General features: G+C 38.0%; 1 protein-coding gene and 1 long non-coding RNA gene across 2 annotated transcripts in view; one reads left to right on the top strand and one right to left on the bottom strand.

Moving 5' to 3' along the window:
- LOC309610902 overlaps nucleotides 1-12030 on the top strand; it is a 913322-nt gene that overhangs the window by 402159 nt on the left and 499133 nt on the right. The gene's annotated exons all lie outside the window — the stretch shown is intronic.
- CDH2 (cadherin 2) overlaps nucleotides 1-12030 on the bottom strand; it is a 213813-nt gene that overhangs the window by 170930 nt on the left and 30853 nt on the right. The gene's annotated exons all lie outside the window — the stretch shown is intronic.

The following is a 12030-nucleotide window of genomic DNA, read 5'->3' as shown; positions in this document are numbered from 1 at the left end:
ACTAAACTTCTGAGAATGTGGCACTAATAGGGATTGAGATTTCACGCTATCTACTAATTTGCTAATCATTAGTAAAGTGACAATACCATACTGGGGCTTTATCAGTTTGAGTAGTTTGTGTGAGATTACCTCATAAGGGAACATTTTCCTACAATATAAATGCAACAAGATGCTTTAATAAATGTCTTCTACATCGACAGAACAGATGACAAGTCAACAAAAGATGCTACAGCGAATCAAAGTGACTGAACTGAAGGAATAATTACATATATGCATAATGTGAAAATCTGCAGGGTTTAATTTCACAAAGGAATTAGGAGAACAAATATTCAGCTCTGTCGAATTTTTTCGCTGATCATTTCATTAAGGTGGCCCATTATTTTTGCCCTTTAAGACCACACAGAAATGCTCCAAAGAAACATTTATAATTTAAATAATTACCACAAATTGGGACTATTTTCCCCGCTACAACAACTAATAAGTGTGAGCTGGGCACTGGCATTTTCCAAAGCAATGCAGAGTGACTTCCTTACCCAGAAGAAAAAACAAATATTTGTTGAATAAATGTTGGGAACACAAATACTCCCCAGGCTCTGAGAATTTCCAAATCAACATTTTGTTAAATTCATAATACCTTAATCTGAGGACACTTAATTAAGTGAAATTCTGAAATAAAAGACAAAAGTAATAATGAACTAGCCCTTGTTTGTAGGGTTTGAAAATGCCATTCAACAAACTGCTCAATAAAGTCAAGGGCTAATAGGAAAGGAGAACTTCCAGAAAGCCAGTTGATGTCAGAGGAAAATCAAATGTAGTCTATCGGGTGCTTCCCCTCCGACAGAAATGCCCTGGGTTAGACCATGACATCAGCAAGTGAATGAAGGGGACAGGGAAGAGGAGATTTCAACCCTAGGAATTAGAATTTATGGGCCATTTCCTTTGATGTAACTCTTTTTCTACCAGGTAAGTGAAGAATCTTAGTCTCGATTTATTAGCACTTTTTTAGAACTTAATAGTCTCCTCATCTGGTAAAATAAATATTCAGATGTTTAAAAAAAACAAAAATATAGTAACAGTGGACACAGATATGTTTGGATTGTAAACATGAACAAAGGTTTCATCAATATCTATTTTAGATGTTGATCCAAAGCTGTCCAAACAAAGACAAGAAAGTAGGCTTCTACATAAAAAAGCACTCGAGAAGAGGTAATGTACAACCTTCAAAGTATAACATCTCTAAAGATAACCTTCAAAGTATAACATCTCTCCATCTGATCTGCGTTCCTGTCGTGTAAATACACACTAAGGGCCAACTGTGTAAGTCAGGCGGAAGACCACCTTTATTAGAATCACTTGGATTTCACCGGTAAAAACCGGAATGTCTAAAAACCAATCATATTGGTTAAAAAAAAAAAAGTTAAGAGAACGCTGGAAGAGTAATTTCCTGTACTTTTTAATACAGACACTACAAACAAAAGTTACTCTTGAAAGAATAAAAGCATATAAAGAGTGCAGAGCCATGTAACAGTCATTACAAGGCAGTGCAATTAAAATTTGATGGATTTGTATGTTACAGGGATACCTCCTCATAGACTGGAAACCTTACACAGAGGAGAAACGATGCACCATCACAAAGACTCACTGGCTGCTACAGTGAGGCTCAGAGGAGGCACATGCCAGTGCAAAGACACACGTCTTCAACAGTGGTTGGCATTCTCAATTTCACGCTTGACACAACAGCGTATGATGATGATTCCCTTTGGAGGAAAAAAAGCAAGCCTAAAAGACTGTTTTTTCCCCCAAATAACAGCAAGCTAAAACATCCACAAAAGGAAACTAGTCCACATTGAAGAAAGAAAAATAATAGAATGAGGTGTCAGTGACTTTCCCCTTACAAGTGAGCAAACCCCTACCAGGGTGCTCTATGAAAGATTCAATGAGGAACAATTAAAAGAGCAAACTTCAGAACCCTGCAGAGACAGGGTTCAAACACAAAGTTACTGAAGGCCAAAAAAAAAAAAAACCCCAAACACCAAAAAAAGCCAGTGCTCACATCTCCAAATGCAAAAAAAGGTTCATCTCTGTTCTATGTTCTGTCAACTTAGGGGATAACCATCTATTGAGGTAAAAGTCCTCAAGATGAAATGGAGACTTTGTAACACCTATAGATGTGCTGTAATAAGATATGTGCATTCTTAAAAATAGATGATTTTTATTTTCCGTTAAAATGAAGGAAATTCATTTTTCAGCAGGAACGTCAACCAGTAGTAACTGGGGTGATCTAACTCCCCTCTTATTTATACCTACACATATCTGCAATGGGCCTTTTCCCCACTGCCTGACAGGGAGAAATCCTATTTTAAGAAAATCATAAACGATGAATTCAAATAAAATCTTAACATATGTCTCGAAGTTGCTGTAGGCTGAAACTCATCCACCACTTTTTGGTCATTTAACAATTTAAAGAGTATGTGACTCCTCTGTGTGTGTGTGTGTGTGTGTGTGTGTGTGTGTATGCTTTACTCCACCAATTCGGCATCTTATGTCATCTAAAACGTATAGATGTTATCATAGGCGCCTTCGTTCAAATGAGGATTTAAGAGAAATACTGGCATTGATTCCTGGGGCTTCTATGTGTCTAGGTTGCCAGTTGGGGTCTCCAGATAGTGTTGAAGCTAGGGCCTTTTTGAAAAAAAAAAAAAAAAAATCTACGCATAGGTTTAACATTTGAGTTCAAAACTCACTTTTTTAAAGTGCAAGACAGTAAGCAGATCGAGTTCAAAAATCAGTTTTTTAAAGTGCAAGATGGTAATAAGCAGTTCATCTGAAAAACACCCATGAGTGTTCGTGAACCACAGTCTTAACAGGAGCCAACAGAAGGATGCAGCAGGTGCACAGTGCTAAGTCCACCTGGGGCTGCACTAGTGTGGCATCCGCATCAAAGGCGAGAAGGACACCTTGGCAGCACCGGCAGGACACAGAAGGTATGCGTTCAGTCCTGGAGGGAAAGCTCAGTTTCCTCTGGTTGAAAGGAAAGAGTAAACCAGAATGTTCAAACACCACGGAAGAAACTGTTTGATGTTCAGCCTGCAGCAGAGATTTAAGGAGCCAAGGTGATTATGCTCAGGTATTTGAAGGATCTCTCAGTGTAAGTTTCCACTGCAAGGATTTTGCCCATCTTGTTGACCAGCATTGCCCTGTTCCTTGAAAAGGACCTGACATGTGATGAATGATCAAAAATACTCGTTGAACAAAAAATGATGAAATGAATTACCTCAGAGCATAAGAGAACACACTTGCTGCTCCGTGCAGTGCTAAATGACGAAACAGGCACCAGTGGGTAAAATCTCTAGGAACATATGCTTCAGTTAAACTTTTTCAGAAATCACTCTTTAACAGTAAGAGCTCTCCAACGATGGAGCAGATTCTGTAAAGGAGTGAGCTCTTCCTCCTGTGGGGGGAGGGAGGAGCAGTGGTATTCTTGCAGAAACTGGATAACCATCTGTCAAGGATGCTACAACGATGAAAACACTGTTTACATCATTGAACACCACAAGGGTTTCATTTTTATCCTAGCTGCCATTTCTGTACAGCAAACCTTCTGCTGACATAAAATCATCAAGCTGAAAGGAAGGATTTTAAAACCCTTTTAGGAGTAACTCAACAAAATGGGCTAGAGTGGTGCCCAAATGCAGGTACATAAGAACATCTGCGGAGCTCATCATAAGTACAGATTTCTAAGTCCCACATGATCTTAGTTTTTTAGTCCACTCCATGATATTGCCCTGGTAATTGTCTCCTCTCTTCTGCACCATCACTTTCCCTCCCTACTGGAGTCTTTGCCATCAACATGCAAACATGTTACTCCCATCCTTAAAAACTATCCTTGGGACTTCCCTGGTGGCGCAGTGGTTAAGAATCCGCCTGCCGATGCAGGGGACACGGGTTCGAGCCCTGGTCCGGGAAGATCCCACATGCCGCGGGGCAACTAAGCCCGTCTGCCACAACTACTGAGCCTGTACTCTAGAACCCGCGAGCCACAACTACTGAGCCCATGTGCCACAACTACTGAAGTCCGAGTGCCTAGAGCCCGTGCTCCGCAACAAGAGAAGCCACCACAATGAGAAGCCCGCGCATCACAACGAAGAGTAGCCCCTGCTCGCCACAACTAGAGAAAGCCCGCGGGCAGCAACAAAGACCCAAAAAACAGCCAAAAATAAAGAATAAATAAATGTAAAAATAAATAAAGTATACAATTCAATTTAAAAAACAAACAAAAAACATCCTTGGGTGGGAGAGGGTAGGAGTGGAAGTTTGGTATTAGCAGATGCACACTATTACATATAGGATGGCTAAACAACAAGGTCCTACTGTAAAGCTCAGGGAACTATATTCAATATCCTGTGATAAACTATAATGGAAAAGAATATGAAAAAGAATGTATATATGTATAACTGAGTCACTTTGCTGTACAGCAGTAATTAACACAACACTGTAATTCAACTTTACTTCAATAAAAAAAAAATTAAAAAAAAAAACCAACATCCTTGGTTGACCCTGCTTCCCTCTCCAACCTCCACCCAATTTCTCTCCTTCCTTCTAAAGGAACACTCAGTCTGTAGCCAGCTTCCTTCCTCCACCTGACTGTGGAATACACCTGAGTCAAAGACGTCCAGCTACCACCATGCTGCGAAATCCATGGTGAATTCTCAGTCCTCATCTGAGCTGACCCGTCAGTAGCATTTGGCACAGATGGTCACTCCCTCCCTGTGAAACACTCCTTCATTTGCCTTTGAAGACACCATATCCTACTGACTTTTCCCCTAACTCTCTGGTCACTCTTTCTCGGTCTCCATTTCTCCTCTTTTTTTCCTTTTGAGTCATATCTTTAAAATAAGAAATCATAACTGTAAAGGGATGAAAAAGCTCCTGCATAAAATTTTAACAGCCATATATCCCGAATATTTGAGACCCTAGTCAAAAACTATCTAAATTTTAGAGGAAATGCCCATTATCATGTTGATAAAGGCATAAAACCAATCTTTTGGGGTTTTTAAAAATTTTATTTTATTGAAGTAGAGTTGATTTACAATGTAAACTTATTTTTTAATTTTTTTTATTGGAGTATAATTTCTTTACAATGTTGTGTTAGTTTCTGCTGTACAATGAAGTCAATCAGCTGTATGTATACTTATGTCCCCTCCCTCTTGGACCTCCCTCCCCACCCCATCCCACCCACCTAGGTCATCAAAGAGCAAGATGAACCTATCTTCAGGGCAGGAATAGAAACGCAGACATAGAGAACGGACGGGTGGACACAGGGGATGAGGGGAGGGTGGGATGAATTGGAAGATTAGGTTTGACATAAATATACTACCATGTGTAAAACAGATAGCTAGTGGGAACCTGCTGTTGTGTTAATTTCTACTGTACAGCAAAGTGATTCAGTTATACATATATATATATCTCTCTATATACATTCTTTTTCATATTCTTTTCCATTATGGTTTATCATAGGATATTGACTATAGTTCCCTGTGCTATACAGTAGGACCTTGTTGTTTATCTCCACACCACCTCTTAATCCTGACTTCCTAACCCTGGAGTGTTCAAAGGCACCATACGAAACCATTTCTTTCTCTCTTTGGTTTTCTCCTCCTCACACTTAGTGAAAATCCTCTTATGATTTCACCCTGGGTCACGGCTTTCCTTCATACACTTAGGACTCCCCACTCTAGAGCCCAGCCCACTCCACTAAACGCCAAACCCACAACTAAATGTCTTCTTACCTATCTTTGATATTCATCTCCACACACTCAAACCAAGTTCTCGATCGTTCCCATCACAGTGACTAACGTCCTACCCAGGGTTCAGACCAAATATCACGGAGTCATCCTTGACCCCTCTTTTCTCACAACCAATCCATCAAATCCTGTCAGCTCTACTGCCAAAACATATTCCGAGAACAAAGCTGGACATCTATCTCACACTACATACAAAAAATAACTCAAAATGGGTCAGTGATCTAAAGAGAAGAGCTAAAATCATAAAAATCTTAAAAGAACACACAGGAATAAATCTTTATGACCTTGGATTTTACAATGGATTCTTTAGATGTGACACCAAAAGCAAGAGCGGTAAGAGGAAAAACAGGTAAGCTGTACCTCGTCAAAGTTAGAAACTTTTTGCATAAAAGAACATTATCAAGAAAATGAAAAGACAGCCTAGAGAATGGGAGAAATACTTACAAATCATCTGTCTGATAAGGGTCTAGTATCCAGAATACATAAAAACTTTTACAACTCAAAAATGAAAACCAAACAATTAAAAAATGGGCAAAGGACCTTTCTTTAAAGAAGATATACCAATGATACACATGAGAAGATTCTCAACATTATTAGTCGTTCAGGAGATGCAAATCACAACCACAAAGAGGTACCACTTCACACTCACTAGGATGGTTACTATCAAAATAAACAGAAAATAACAAGTTTTGGTGAGAATGCTGAACAACTGGAACCCTTGCATAGTGCTGGTGGGAATGCAAAATGATTCAGCTGCTGTGGAGAACAGTTTGTCAGTTCCTCAAAAAGTTAAACACAGAATTACCATACGACCTCTTAATTCCATTCCCAGGTATATACCCAAAAGAACTAAAAAAAGGTACTCAAAAAAGTATATGCATACCCATGTTCAAACCAGCACTATTCACAATAGCCAAAAGGTGATAAGATCCCAAATGTCCATCAATTAATGATGGGTAAACAAATTGTAAACTATATACACATATACATACGTACAATGGAATACTATTCAGTCGTAAGATGGAATGAAGTACTGATACATGCTACAATCTGGATGAACCTCCAAAACATGCTAAAGTGAAAGAAGCCAGACACAAAAGATCTGTGGAACTGAAGAGGATTTGGGAGAAAATGCTTAATGGATAAGGAGTTTTACTTAGAAGTGGTAAAAATTATTTGGAACTAGATAGAGGCGGTGCTTACAAAACACTGAAAGGCACTAAATTCCATTGAATGGTTCACTTTTAAATGGTTAATTTTATGTTATGTAAATTTAACTTCAATAAATTATTTTTTTAGTATTCAGCGTCCACCTCCTTTTCTTACCTCTACAACTACTACCTTGGTTCAAGCCACTGTCTTCTCTCACCTAGATTATCACTAGCCTCCTACTTTGTCTCCTCTTCCCCTCATATCCCCTTTGGGGTTTTTCTCAACACAACAGCCAGAATAATACTATTTTGTCAGTCAGATCATGTCTTTCCTCTGCTGAAAGCCTTGTGATAGCTTTTTACCTCCTTGTAGTCAAAGCCTACGTCCTCACGGTGGTCTACAGGACCCCATACAACGTGGCCCACCACTGCTCCAGCCTCATTTGACTTCATTCCCTACTACTCTGCCCCTTCCGCTCTCCATGTCTTGTCACATGGAGGCTCTTTGCTGCCCCTTCAACATTTCAGACACAATCCTGCCTCAGGGCCTTTGCACTTGCTGTTTGCTGTTATTTCAAATGTTCCTCTCCCAGTTATCTATAGCTCTTGGACCATGTGCAACATCAATTCTTATTCAAATGTCTCCTATGCAATGACACCTCCCCGACCATCCTATTTAAACAACAAAACCACACATTCTCCCTATTTCCCTTCTCTGCATTATTTCTCACCATAGCATCTAGCATAAAGTAAATTTTACTTATTTATTGTGTTCATTTTCTACTCTCCACCAGATGTTTACTAGACAGGCTAAAAGGACAGACCAAGAGGGCCTCCCTGATCTTAGGAGGACAGATTTTTAAACCGTTCAGTGCCTGCTTGCTGATATGTTTGCACAGGTGAGGTGTGACTTACTTTCTTTATCACAGATCTGGCTGCTAGTTTGTGAGACGGCAAACCTCAGCTACTCCAAATTACTGAAGGCTATGAATAACTGCAAAAGGACTTTAAAAAAAAAAAAAAAAAGAGAGAGAGACCAACCAAACTGGCTTATCTTGGTTTGCAGCATTGCATTAAGAAACCTGGACCTAAAATACATCACATTGAAAGGGATATAAAAAATTCCAAGTCTTAAATAAAGTCTAAATGATTACGATGAAAACAAGGATGAAATTTCTTAGTTCTTATGTTGATCTTATTACATCCTTAAAGTTCTTTAAAAGATAAATGCCACAAGGTATTAAAAAAAAAGTTCTCCACCCCTGAGAATCTTTATTTCATTTGTAACTCCTAAGAGCCTATCATCAATATCCAAGAGAACAATCTCAGTCCTTAACACCTTTTCCCCACAATCAATTGGGAATCAGTAAAGTGTAAAGGGCTGCCCAACGGTATAAACAAGATGTTTAGAAACCTACCTTTTAAATATCTTAAAACATTTACACATTCAATAACAACAAAAAAAAGATTTACCAAAATATAAAAAAAAACACACTAATTTAAACAAAAGCCAAGGTTTCCTAACATATTCATACAAGCCTGGAACACAGCAGAACTGTTTAAAATATAGATGGCTTCCCAATTCAGTAATGCGTAACATACACAAGCACTTTTATTACTAAAAAAGTAGTGCAGTTGTATAGTCCTACTAGATAATAAAAAAATTTCAGTACTGGTATCTAAAGATACCATATGATGGCTTCCTCTCACCATGTTAATGCAGACAAGCCTCAATCAGTAAGTAAACTAATCTAAATCAAATTCCATCTAGTTGAAAATAATCATCATGGGCTGCCCAGAGTTGGTGAGTCTGAATGCATTACTGAAGAGCTTCTTGGTAATTGCAGGTTGCTATTTATGTTGACCAGAGTTGGAGGAGTTTACTTAGCAAGATGTCTAAGCATGCGGACCACCAATGCAAAACACACAGGAAAATCACTCTTCACATCCACCCTAAAAACAGCTTAGATGCTCTCTGCTGATATCGCAGCATGGTTGTTATTTCCTAGTGTCAGATACACTGCTGGTGACAGAATGAAAATTTATGATTGCAGTTATTTTATTTCAAGTAATGTGCTCCCACAAGAGATTTTTTCTAGTTCAGTGGAGTGTAAGTTAAATATTCAAGACTAAATATTATTTTCTAAAGCCCTAAAAGTTTCTGCTTGTAAACAGGTATGCACAAAATACTCATAGCGACAATCATTGAGAGATATTTTTTAATCATAGGGGGGTTTGTTTGCCTTAGAGTCACCAATTCCCAAATGCGTCTAGTAACACACAAACCATGGTGTTAAGTGGGAAATAAAGAAGACCAACTCTAAGATAAACTTGTCACGAGACACACGGACAGATAGGCTAGCTCTCACTCTTCCCTGTGTTATTGCATAATAGCTTTTTATCATCATCACCATCATCACTAAACTAGGTATCAGAAACCTGGGTTCTAATTCCGGACCTATAGTTAACAATCTAAAGAACTGTACAGTCATGGGAAAAGCCTATTATGCCTCTGAGCTCCAATCTGCTTACCTGTAAAATGAGGGGGTTGGCAAGAAATGCTTTTAAAACAGAATAGAAAAATGCAAGGTAAAAATGACGACCTAAACATATTAAAATTGATCCTGATTTACAAAAGGCAAACAGAGAATACCACACGATAAAAAAAGGAATGTTTTTCACCTGAGGGGAAGTAAGAAAATGAAAAACATTGTAAAATTCAATGGTAATGAGGATGGAGAAAAGAACTAACATACTTTCAGCCCTGAAAAGGAGAGTTCTACAAAAATGCAAAAAAAAAAAAAAATACACTCTCCATTCCCTTTGGCCTAGTAATTTTACTTTTGAACACAAATCCCCAAAGAAAATATCCCTAAAGAAAAATCAGAGTTTGCTAAAAAAGAATCTCCACAGCAGCACACTATGTAAGAGAAAAACTGGAAACCACCTGTAAGTGCAAAAATAGAGGCACAGTTAAGTAAAATCTGGTTTTGCTAACAAAATGGAACAGAGGCCTAGATAACCATTTTTTTGAAGTACTGACCTCTTTTCAAAAGAGTGGAAATATTCCACATGATATAATGTGAAATGTGAAGGTTTATCACAAAATACATTTGCCCTCTTTATGATTTTACCAAAAACTCACTGATGAAAACCGTAAGAGAAATTGGAGGGATAGCACTAGCTCATTGGGTCCAGTCTTTCTATGAAATTCATTACAACAGCAGAAAACAGAAGGGGAAGATGGGGAGAAGAGGACGTTCTTTAGACTAGAGCCCGCTTTTCTAACATGACTATAACACCGTCTCTCTCTATCCAATGCTTGATGTTTTTCAAGCACCTTCACAAAGATTGTGACTTCACTGTTTGAAAAAGGATCAGCTTTCATGGCACTTACACACCCAAATGTTAAACTTTTGTACAAAGTCTAGTGCACCAGGAACGTACACTATGAAACCATCCTATACATACGGTTGGACTACTGTCTTCCTTTCCCCAAATGTCATCAGTGGGAAGTTAAAGGAAGCATCAGGAGTTAGGAGTCATGACTTCAACAGGTTTTTAGACTCGAATGTCAACCTTAATATGGTAGAGCCTGCCATGAGGCAAATGCCTTGGAAAACTGTTGCATATTTCTTATGCACAATTACTTCTTTCCTTGAAGACTGTAAATCATAAAACCATGGCAAAAGTGATCACTCTGGTTGGCCTTGCAATAGATTCCTCTCAGCTTTAGAATATACATGGTGAATGGACTTAGCGCAGAACGTAGAATTCGTGAATATAATTATGGCATGGTATTTATTTGGGTTCAGTGGACACACCCAACTTTGGATTATCATCTCACTAAAAACTCCAAAAAGACAGAAAAGGGAAAAATAAATAAATAAATAACTAGAATTCTTCTAAGTAACGATTCTCCCAAATAAACATAACCGGTGACAACACTCATGTAAAAAGGAATGCTGATGTTTCACAAAAGCCCTCCTCCTTCCAAAAAGAAAAGTTTTTTCTACGAATCAATACTATGAACTTTCTGTTTCACACATTGAGATGCTGGTGCTCTTTAACATATTCTGTGAATGATAAAGAAACAAAATAATGGTGTGTCACAAGAGGAACAGTTTTATCAACAAGGCTAAAAGATAAAAATGGTAATAACTTGGTACACGGAAAGCGCAGAAATTCTACCAGAGACTGTCATATACACTCCCCTCAGAGATGGCTAGAGCACAAAGTCAGAAGCATTTTCAATCTTTTATATTTACAAGTCTAGCGAAGTCCCAAGTTTCTAGGTTACACTAAAATGACACTGGCAATCAGCTGCGTCCGGTTTCTACTGTCACCATCATTATCTAATAACTAAAAAACAGGTTTTCATTTTCAAAACTATTCGGCATGCCAATGTATTTCATCTTAAATCAATGGCTTCTAGAGACAGACCATGTGTTCATTTATAAGCAGCAAATTTCAACAAGCTTTTAGAAGGAGAAAGTAGGAGAAGGAATTATCCATTTAAAAATGTATGTCAAAAATAAAATGCAAAAATGCAACAAATTCCACTGACATTTTTGCTCTGCCTGAATTATTCTTTAGAATCATATCAATATATTTTTTCAGCATTCAAATAATATTTAAGGTCACATAGGTCCTAGGATGCCACATAATAATTTACAGATTTAAAGAAAATGACAAATGTGCAGAACTCTGAGACTTGCATTAAGTAAAAAAAAAAAATCTACACACTTTGATTTGAATTAAACCTCTATCGCATCAACCATTAACCACTTGATGAGATAGCAATTCAGCATTGAGACAGACTGATTTAACATCTACTCATTAAAATACCATGTGATGAGGCAGGGACGGGAGGATGTCTTTAAATAATAAATCAACTTCAGAAAGATCACATAGGTGTAAGCAAATCACAGTCAGAACAGAAATGAAAATAAAAGATAATCTGCACCACAGATGCTTAGTAGGGTCCATTTACATTTCAAAGTCCTCTGTCTATGGTATTCTTAAGTATGGTACCACTAAGGTTTGTCAGAGCTATAGAGACACTTCAATGAAGG

This window comes from Balaenoptera borealis (assembly GCF_965194805.1).
Source record: "Balaenoptera borealis genome assembly, chromosome: 14".
In the NCBI taxonomy this organism is placed as follows: domain Eukaryota; kingdom Metazoa; phylum Chordata; class Mammalia; order Artiodactyla; family Balaenopteridae; genus Balaenoptera; species Balaenoptera borealis.
This window is presented reverse-complemented; position numbering and strand designations above follow the sequence as displayed.